A 10,981-nucleotide genomic window follows, 5' to 3' on the forward strand; every position below is an offset into this window, starting at 1 on the left:
CCCACCCACCCTGTGAACCACCTTGGCATCCACCTTAGCACCCACCCACCTTGGCACCCACTCTAGCACTCACCCATCCTAACACCCAACTTGTTACCCACCTTGGCACCCGCCCTCGCGTCCACCTTGAAACCCACCCTAGCACCCACCCACGCAGGAGCCCACCTTGGCACCCAACCTAACACCCACGCATCCTGGCACCCAACTTGTGACCCACCTTGGAACCCACCCTAGTACCCACCTTTGAACCCACTATATCACCAACCCACCTTGGCACCCACCCTATGACCCTCTTTGGAATCCACCCTAGCACGCACCCACCCTGGCACCCACCATGGAGCGCACCCTAGCACCCACCCACCTCGGCACGCACCTCAACACCCACCTTGGTGTGCGCACTGCGCCAACCTCTCAAAGACCCTATGTGGTGCGCTCCAAAGTGTACACCTTTGGTGCGCTCCAAGGTGCGCACCTTTGGTGCACACCGAGGTGCACACCAAAGTGTGCACCGAGGTGAGCACCAAAGTGCACTCCAAGGTGCACACCAAGGCGTGCACCTTTGGTGCGGTCAATGCAAACGAATTCGGAAGTTGGGGTCGATGTCCTAATCGCTGCTGCAGACTACACGTATGAGAATCGGACAAATAGCTTTATATAGGGGAGGTGTTGCGTTTGATGGGTCGACTCCCCTGGTTGTGTGCACTGCACCAACTTCAAAGACCCTGTCTTGTTTAAGAAGTCAAAAGTTGGGGTGGATGTCCTAATCATTGCTGCAGTCTACGCATGTATGAGAATCAGACAAATAGCTTATATAGGGGAGGTGTTGCATTCGGTGGGTTGACTCCCCTGGTTGTGCGCACTGCGCCAACCTCAAAGACCCCGCATAGCAGAAGAAGTCGGAAGTCGGATTTTGGTGAGCACCAAGGCGTGCACCTTTGGTGCGGTCAACGCAGACGAATTCAGAAGTTGGGGTGGATGTCCTAATCGTTGTTGCAGGCTACACATGTATGAGAATCAGACAAATAGCTTATATAGGGGAGGTGTTGGGTTTGATGGGTCAACTCCCTTGGTTGTGCGCATTACGCCAACCTCAAAGACCTTGTTTTCGTTAAGAAGTCAAAAGTTGGGGTCAATGTCCTAATGGCTCCTGTAGGCTACACATGTATGAGAATCGGACAAATAGCTTATATAGGGGAGGTGTTGGGTTTGATGGGTCGACTCCCCTGGTTGTGCGCATTACGTCAACCTCAAAGACCTTGTTTTCGTTAAGAAGTCAAAAGTTGGGGTCGATGTCCTAATTGCTCCTGTAGACTACACATGTATGAGAATCAGACAAATAGCTTATATAGGGGAGGTGTTGGGTTTGATGGGTTGACTCCCCTAGTTGTTCGCATTACACCAACCTCAAAGACCTTGTTTTCGTTTAGAAGCCGAAAGTTGGGGTCGATGTCCTAATTGCTCCTGCAGGCTACGCATGTATGAGAATCAGACAAATAGCTTATATAGGGGAGGTGTTGGGTTTGATGGGTCGACTCCCCTGGTTGTGCGCATTGCGCCAACCTCAAAGACCCTGCATTGCGGATGAAGTCGAAAGTCAGAGTTTGGTGTGCTACAAGGTGTGGTCGAAGGTGCTCACCTAGGTGTGCACCTTTGGAGCGCAGGAAAAGTGCCCTCCAAAAGTGCGCACCTTTGGAGTGCACAAAAGTGCCCTCCAAAAGTGCGCACCTTTGGAGCGCACAAAAGTGCCCTCCAAAAAGTGCCCTCCAAAAGTGCGCACCTTTGGAGCGCACAAAAGTGCCCTCCAAAAAGTGCCCTCCAAAAGTGCGCACCTTTGGAGTGCACAAAAGTGCCCTCCAAAAAGTGCCCTCCAAAAGTGCGCACCTTTGGAGTGCAGAAAAGTGCCCTCCAAAAAGTGCCCTCCAAAAGTGTGCACCTTTGGAGTGCACAAAAGTGCCCTCCAAAAGTGCGCACCTTTGGAGCGCAGAAAAGTGCCCTCCAAAAAGTGCCCTCCAAAAGTGCGCACCTTTGGAGCGCAGAAAAGTGCCCTCCAAAAAGTGCCCTCCAAAAGTGCGCACCTTTGGAGCGCAGAAAAGTGCCCTCCAAAAAGTGCCCTCCAAAAGTGCGCACCTTTGGAGCGCAGAAAAGTGCCCTCCAAAAAGTGCCCTCCAAAAGTGCGCACCTTTGGAGCGCACAAAAGTGCCCTCCAAAAAGTGCCCTCCAAAAGTGCGCACCTTTGGAGCGCACAAAAGTGCCCTCCAAAAGTGCGCACCTTTGGAGCGCACAAAAGTGCCCTCCAAAAGTGCGCACTTTTGGTGCGCACCAAGGCGCTGGTTCGGTCGTTGCAGGCGAGTTCGGAAGTTGGGGTCGATGTCCTGAGCGGAGGTGCAAACTACACAGGTGTCGGAATCGGACAAATAGCTTATATAGGGGAGGTGTATGCTTCGATGGGTCGACTCCCCAGGTTGAGCGCACCGCGCCAACCTCAAAGACCCTACGGTATGGATGAAGTCGGAAGTTGGGTCCGATGACCGATTCGATTAGTAGGTATGCTCATGAGGTCGGAATTTGGGTCCGATGACCTGCCATGTGCAGGAAGGCGAATGTTGGCACTGTGCGTTGCAAGGTGCACACCAAGGTGCTGGTGCGGTCTTTTTAGTCGAGTTCGGAAGTTGGGGTCGATGTCCTGATCGGAGGTGCAAGCTACACAGGTGTGGGAATCGGACAAATAGCTTATATAGGGGAGGTGTATGCTTCGTTGGGTCGACTCCCCGGGTTGAGCGCACCGCGCCAACCTCAAAGACCCTACGGTATGGATGAAGTCGGAAGTTGGGTCCGATGACCGATTCGATATGTAGGCATACTCGCGAGGTCGGAATTTGGGTCCGATGACCTGCCATGTGCAGGAAGGCGAATGTTGGCACTGTGCGTTGCAAGGTGCGCACCAAGGCGCTGGTTCGGTCGTTGCAGGCGAGTTCGGAAGTTGGGGTCGATGTCCTGATCGGAGGTGCAAACTACACAGGTGTGGGAATCGGACAAATAGCTTATATAGGGGAGGTGTATGCTTCGTTGGGTCGACTCCCCGGGTTGAGCGCACCGCGCCAACCTCAAAGACCCTACGGTATGGATGAAGTCGGAAGTTGTGTCCGATGACCGATTCGATATGTAGGCATACTCGCGAGGTCGGAATTTGGGTCCGATGACCTGCCATGTGCAGGAAGGCGAATGTTGGGACTGTGCGTCGCAAGGTGCGCACCAAGGCGCTGGTGCCGTCGTTGCAGTCGAGTTCGGAAGTTGGGGTCGATGTCCTGGTCAGAGGTGCAAACTACACAGGTGTGGGAATCGGACAAATAGCTTATATAGGGGAGGTGTATGCTTCGATGGGTCGACTCCCCGGGTTGAGCGCACCGCGCCAACCTCAAAGACCCTACAGTATGGATGAAGTCGGAAGTTGGGTCCGATGACCGATTCGATACGTAGGCATATTGGCGAGGTCTGAATTTGTGTCCGATGACCTGCCATGCGCAGGAAGGCGGAATTTGGGTCCGATGACCGAGTTGATGGCGTGCCATGCGCAGAAAGGCGGAATTTGGGTCCGATGACCGAGTTGATGTTGATGGCCCGCCATGCACAGGAAGGCGGAATTTGGGTCCGATGACCGATTTGAAGGCGTGCCATGCGCAGAAAGGCGGAGTTTGGGTCCGATGACCGAGTTGATATTGATGGCCCGCCATGCGCAGGAAGGCGGAATTTGGGTCCGATGACCTGACATACGCATGGAGTCCGACTCGGGGGCCGATGTTCGATTCGATGACTTGCATTGTGGGTAAAGTCGGAAGTTGTGGTCTTTGACCCGATTCGATGACCAGACTTCGGCTGCTTGAGAATCGGACAAATAACTTATATAGGGGAGGTAGTGTTCTCGAGCATCCTCCCCCCGTGCCCGTTTATGTCGATTGATGCTGGTGCTCGACTGGTTGGAGCGCTCGGATGCAAAAATCTTGCACCAGGATTTATCGATTGTGATGGACACGGCAAGTCTCCTGATTGCTATGCAGGAGCTCATCGTGAATCTCTATGCGGCCTTGGTATGGACTCGACCTGCGGAATGGTTCGGCAATGGTAGTCGCTCCAACACGTCCTTGCAATGGCCACAGAGGTGATTCGACTAGAGCTCCAGTCTAGCTTTTGGGTTGCTTGGCGGACTGGTATAGCCGCGATCGAGTTCCGGCCATGAACGTTTTAGATAGCTCTTGGGCTTTCTGGGACGGAAGTCGGAAGTTTGGGCTGTTGTCCGATTTGATGACCATTCTTCGGATGTGTGAGAATCGGACAAATAACTTATATAGGGGACTGTGTTGTCTCACGCAGCCCCCTCCGTGCCCCTCTATCTCGACCGATGTTGGTGCTTGAAAGGGTTGGGATCGCTCGGATTTATAAACGTGCACCACCATTTGTCGAGTGTGAGGGACGCGGCAGGTCTCCTAAATGCTATACGGGCGCTCTCTGAGAATCTCTATCCGGCCTCGACACAGACTAGTCTTGCTGAATGGTTTGGCACTGGTAGTCGATCCAACACGTCGTTGTTGTGGCCGCCTAGGCGATTCGATTCGAGCCCCCGTCTAGCTTTTGGGTTGCTTGGCGGATTTTGCCCTATCCGCAAGTGAGCTCGGTCCCTAAACGTTCGAGAAACCCGATTGCTATGCGCCGACTCTCTTTCTTGCGAGCCTCCATCTAGCTTTTGGGTCTCTACGGAACGGAAGTCGGAATCTGGGACCGTTGTTTGATTCGACGAGGCAGACTACGGTTGTGCGAGAATCGGACAAATAACTTATATAGGGGAGGTGTTGACTGGAGCATTCTCCCCCGTGCCCCTCTAACTCGACCAATGCTGGCGCTCGAACGGTGGTAGCGCTCGGATTTTCGTTGAGCGCCAGCATTGGTCGATTTAGAGGGGCATGCGAGATTCCCGAATGCTATGCGAGGGCTCTAACGGAAATGTCTATTGGTTTCGGTATGGATGCAATTGCGAGTGGTTCGGCAAAGGTAGTCGTTCCGATGCGTCCATGTCGTGGCCAAATCGATAATTCGATTTGAGCCCTCGTATAGCATTTGGGTCTCTCGATGTGATTCCGCATTCCAGTCCCTTTGGGCACTGCTTGAGCCGCATCCCAGGGGGTTCCCTTCCCAATAATCTGCCTCGCAACCCGATTGCTATGCGGTGAGGCTCCTCGGCCGCCTCGGAACTATCTGTGTATCAGACGCATCGCGGGATAAGGGGTTGGCAACGGTAGTCGCCCCAAGCGCGTCCGATGCTTGGACCATTCCGAGGCGGCCCTGAAGCCTCTTCCGTCTAGCCGTTGGGTCCTTCTCGCCGCATCCCTTGCCTCGCACCCCGATTGCTATGCGGTGAGGCTCCTCGGCCGCCTTGGAACTATCTGTGTATCAGACGCATCGCGGGATAAGGGGTTGTCACTGGTAGTCGCCCCAAGCGCGTCCGATGCTTGGACCATTCCGAGGCGGCCCTGAAGCCTCTTCCGTCTAGCCGTTGGGTCCTTCTCGCCGCATCCCTCGACTCGCACCCCGATTGCTATGCGGTGAGGCTCCTCGGCCGCCTTGGAACTATCTGTGTATCGGACGCGTCGCGGGATAAGGGGTTGTCACTGGTAGTCGCCCCAAGCGCGTCCGATGCTTGGACCATTCCGAGGCGGCCCTGAAGCCTCTTCCGTCTAGCCGTTGGGTCCTTCTCGCCGCATCCCTCGCCTCGCACCCCGATTGCTATGCGGTGAGGCTCCTCGGCCGCCTTGGAACTATCTGTGTATCGGACGCGTCGCGGGATAAGGGGTTGTCACTGGTAGTCGCCCCAAGCGCGTGCGATGCATGGACCATTCCCAGGCGGCCCTGAAGCCTCTTCCGTCTAGCCGTTGGGTCCTTCTCGCCGCATCCCTCGCCTCGCACCCCGATTGCTATGCGGTGAGGCTCCTCGGCCGCCTTGGAACTATCTGTGTATCGGACGCGTCGCGGGATAAGGGGTTGTCACTGGTAGTCGCCCCAAGCGCGTCCGATGCTTGGACCATTCCGAGGCGGCCCTGAAGCCTCTTCCGTCTAGCCGTTGGGTCCTTCTCGCCGCATCCCTCGCCTCGCACCCCGATTGCTATGCGGTGAGGCTCCTCGGCCGCCTTGGAACTATCTGTGTATCGGACGCGTCGCGGGATAAGGGGTTGTCACTGGTAGTCGCCCCAAGCGCGTCCGATGCTTGGACCATTCCGAGGCGGCCCTGAAGCCTCTTCCGTCTAGCCGTTGGGTCCTTCTCGCCGCATCCCTCGCCTCGCACCCCGATTGCTATGCGGTGAGGCTCCTCGGCCGCCTTGGAACTATCTGTGTATCGGACGCGTCGCGGGATAAGGGGTTGTCACTGGTAGTCGCCCCAAGCGCGTCCGATGCTTGGACCATTCCGAGGCGGCCCTGAAGCCTCTTCCGTCTAGCCGTTGGGTCCTTCTCGCCGCATCCCTCGCCTCGCACCCCGATTGCTATGCGGTGAGGCTCCTCGGCCGCCTTGGAACTATCTGTGTATCGGACGCATCGCGGGATAAGGGGTTGTCACTGGTAGTCGCCCCAAGCGCGTCCGATGCTTGGACCATTCCGAGGCGGCCCTGAAGCCTCTTCCGTCTAGCCGTTGGGTCCTTCTCGCCGCATCCCTCGCCTCGCACCCCGATTGCTATGCGGTGAGGCTCCTCGGCCGCCTTGGAACTATCTGTGTATCGGACGCGTCGCGGGATAAGGGGTTGTCACTGGTAGTCGCCCCAAGCGCGTCCGATGCTTGGACCATTCCGAGGCGGCCCTGAAGCCTCTTCCGTCTAGCCGTTGGGTCCTTCTCGCCGCATCCCTCGCCTCGCACCCCGATTGCTATGCGGTGAGGCTCCTCGGCCGCCTTGGAACTATCTGTGTATCGGACGCGTCGCGGGATAAGGGGTTGTCACTGGTAGTCGCCCCAAGCGCGTCCGATGCTTGGACCATTCCGAGGCGGACCTGAAGCCTCTTCCGTCTAGCCGTTGGGTCCTTCTCGCCGCATCCCTCGCCTCGCACCCCGATTGCTATGCGGTGAGGCTCCTCGGCCGCCTTGGAACTATCTGTGTATCGGACGCGTCGCGGGATAAGGGGTTGTCACTGGTAGTCGCCCCAAGCGCGTCCGATGCTTGGACCATTCCGAGGCGGCCCTGAAGCCTCTTCCGTCTAGCCGTTGGGTCCTTCTTGCCGCATCCCTCGCCTCGCACCCCGATTGCTATGCGGTGAGGCTCCTCGGCCGCCTTGGAACTATCTGTGTATCGGACGCGTCGCGGGATAAGGGGTTGTCACTGGTAGTCGCCCCAAGCGCGTCCGATGCTTGGACCATTCCGAGGTGGCCCTGAAGCCTCTTCCGTCTAGCCGTTGGGTCCTTCTCGCCGCATCCCTCGCCTCGCACCCCGATTGCTATGCGGTGAGGCTCCTCGGCCGCCTTGGAACTATCTGTGTATCGGACGCATCGCGGGATAAGGGGTTGTCACTGGTAGTCGCCCCAAGCGCGTCCGATGCTTGGACCATTCCGAGGCGGCCCTGAAGCCTCTTCCGTCTAGCCGTTGGGTCCTTCTCGCCGCATCCCTCGCCTCGCACCCCGATTGCTATGCGGTGAGGCTCCTCGGCCGCCTTGGAACTATCTGTGTATCGGACGCGTCGCGGGATAAGGGGTTGTCACTGGTAGTCGCCCCAAGCGCGTCCGATGCTTGGACCATTCCGAGGCGGACCTGAAGCCTCTTCCGTCTAGCCGTTGGGTCCTTCTCGCCGCATCCCTCGCCTCGCACCCCGATTGCTATGCGGTGAGGCTCCTCGGCCGCCTTGGAACTATCTGTGTATCGGACGCGTCGCGGGATAAGGGGTTGTCACTGGTAGTCGCCCCAAGCGCGTCCGATGCTTGGACCATTCCGAGGCGGCCCTGAAGCCTCTTCCGTCTAGCCGTTGGGTCCTTCTCGCCGCATCCCTCGCCTCGCACCCCGATTGCTATGCGGTGAGGCTCCTCGGCCGCCTTGGAACTATCTGTGTATCGGACGCGTCGCGGGATAAGGGGTTGTCACTGGTAGTCGCCCCAAGCGCGTCCGATGCTTGGACCATTCCGAGGCGGACCTGAAGCCTCTTCCCTCTAGCCGTTGGGGCTTTCTCGCCGCATCCCTCGCCTCGCACCCCGATTGCTATTCGGTGAGGCTCCTCGGCCGCCTTGGAACTATCTGTGTATCGGACGCATCGCGGGATAAGGGGTTGGCAGTGGTAGTCGCCCCAAGCGCGTCCGATGCTTGGACCATTCCGAGGCGGCCCTGCAGCCTCTTCCGTCTAGCCGTTGGGGCCATCTCGCTGCATCCCCCACCTCGCACCACGATTGCTATGCGGTGAGGCTCCTTGGCCGCCTCGGAACTATCTGTGTATCGGACGCATCGCGGGATAAGGGGTTGTCACTGGTAGTCGCCCCAAGCGCGTCCGATGCTTGGACTATTCCGAGGCGGCCCTGCAGCCTCTTCCGTCTAGCCGTTGGGGCCATCTCGCCGCATCCCCCAGCTCCTCGGCCGCCTCGGAACTATCTGTGTATCGGACGCATCGCGGGATAAGGGGTTGGCAGTGGTAGTCGCCCCAAGCGCGTTCGATGCTTGGACTATTCCGAGGCGGCCCCGCAGCCTCTTCCGTCTACCCTTTGGGGCCATCTCGCCGCATCCCTCGCCTCGCACCCCGATTGCTATGCGGTGAGGCTCCTCGGCCGCCTGGGAACTATCTTCGTATCGGATGCATCGCGGGATAAGGGGTTGTCACTGGTAGTCGCCCCAAGCGCGTCCGATGCTTGGACTATTCCGAGGCGGCCCTGTGGCCTCTTCCGTCTAGCCGTTGGGGCCATCTCGCCGCATCCCTCACCTCGCACCCCCATTGCTATGCGGTGAGGCTCCTCGGCCGCCTTGGAACTGTCTTCGTATCGGAAGCATCGCGGGATAAGGGGTTGTCACTGGTAGTCGCCCCAAGCGCGTCCGATGCTTGGACTATTCCGAGGCGGCCCTGCAGCCTCTTCCGTCTAGCCGTTGGGGCCATCTCGCCGCATCCCCCACCTCGCACCCGGATTGCTATGCGGTGAGGCTCCTCGGCCGCCTTGGAACTATCTTCGTATCGGACGCATCGCGGGATAAGGGGTTGTCACTGGTAGTCGCCCCAAGCGCGTCCGATGCTTGGACTATTCCGACGCGGCCCTGTGGCCTCTTCCGTCTAGCCGTTGGGGCCATCTCGCCGCATCCCCCACCTCGCACCCCGATTGCTATGCGGTGAGGCTCCTCGGCCGCCTTGGAACCATCTTCGTATCGGACGCATCGCGGGATGAGGGGTTGTCACTGGTAGTCGCCCCAAGCGCGTCCGATGCTTGGACCATTCCGAGGCGGCCCTGAAGCCTCTTCCGTCTAGCCGTTGGGGCCTTCCCGCCCCATCCCTCGCCTCGCACCCCCGATTGCTATGCGGTGAGGCTCCTCGGCCGCCTTGGAACCATCTGTGTATCGGACGCATCGCGGGATAAGGGGTTGGCACTGGTAGTCGCCCCAAGCGCGTCCGATGCTTGGAGCATTCCGAGGTGGCCCTGAAGCCTCTTCCGTCTAGCCGTTGGGGCCTTCCCGCCCCATCCCTCGCCTCGCACCCCGATTGATATGCGGTGAGGCTCCTCGGCCGCCTTGGAACTATCTGTGTATCGGACGCATCGCGGGATAAGGGGTTGGCACTGGTAGTCGTCCCAATCGCGTCCGATGCTTGGACCATTCCGAGGCGGCCCTGCAGCCTCTTCCGTTTAGCCGTCGGGGCCTTCCCGCCGCATCCCTCGCCTCGCATCCCGATTCCTATGCGGTGAGTCTTCTCGGCCGCCGCGGAACTATACCTGTTATTGCTACTGCATCCTTCGGCTGGTAACCTCCTCTGCCGCCTTGGAACGTTCTCTTTGTCGGACGCGTCGCGGGATAAGGGGTTGGCACTGGTAGTCGCCCCAAGCGCGCCCGATGCATAGACCGCTCCGAGTTGACCTTGCTTTCAGCCTCTCACATGCATAGACCTCTCTGAGTCGACCCTGCAGCCTCTCACGTTTAGCCTTTGGAATCTCGCCTCACAACATGATTGCTATCCTTGATGCATCCCTTGCCTCGAGCCCTGATTGCTTTCTTGGCTGCATCCCTCCTCTCCTCACAGCCCGGTTGTCATCACTGCTTCATCCGTCGCTTCATGCATTCTGGCTGCTGGGCCCTTCCCACCGCACACCTCGATTGCTATCTCTTCTGCATCACACACCCCGATTGCTATCTCTGCTACATCCCTCGGCTCTCACTTCTGCATCCTTCGCCTCCCACCTCGATTGCTATCAATGCTGCATCCGTAACCTCACACCCCGATTGCTATGCGGGGAGGCTCCTTGGCCGCCTTGGAAATTTCTGTGTGTCGGACGCACCGCGGGATAAGGGGTTGGCACTGGTAGTCGCCCCAAGTGCGCCCGATTCTTAGACCGCTTCGAGGTGACCTCGTAGCCTCTTTCGTCCAGGCTTCCTGCCTTCAACGCCCTTTTTACACCTCGATTGCTATGCGCGGGCTCGTTGGCGTCTATCACCTCTCTGCGAAGAGTGGCACGATGATTGTTGGGGTAAATCGTAGCAGTCCGATCTCTGGCCTTGGGCCATTGTGAGGGCTGATCGATTTCCTGTGCGCATCTCGTGTTCGCCCAGTAACAGACTCGACGACTTGTAATCGGTCTTGTTCCCGATTGTTCCTGGAGGTAGTCTTCGGAACTCTTGGATTTGACCTGTCACTCGAACTGTCCTCTTCCGAGGATGCTTGTGTGTGTGTGCTTGTGCCATTTCCTTGGCGGTATTAACGAGATATTAAAGAGCGGAGTGAGCGCCTCGCCCAGCTATGTTTGGGGCTCTCACTCCCTTACCCGGTGTGCGACCGC

This window comes from Cryptomeria japonica, unplaced genomic scaffold, assembly GCF_030272615.1.
Source record: "Cryptomeria japonica unplaced genomic scaffold, Sugi_1.0 HiC_scaffold_166, whole genome shotgun sequence".
Taxonomy (NCBI): Eukaryota; Viridiplantae; Streptophyta; class Pinopsida; order Cupressales; family Cupressaceae; genus Cryptomeria; species Cryptomeria japonica.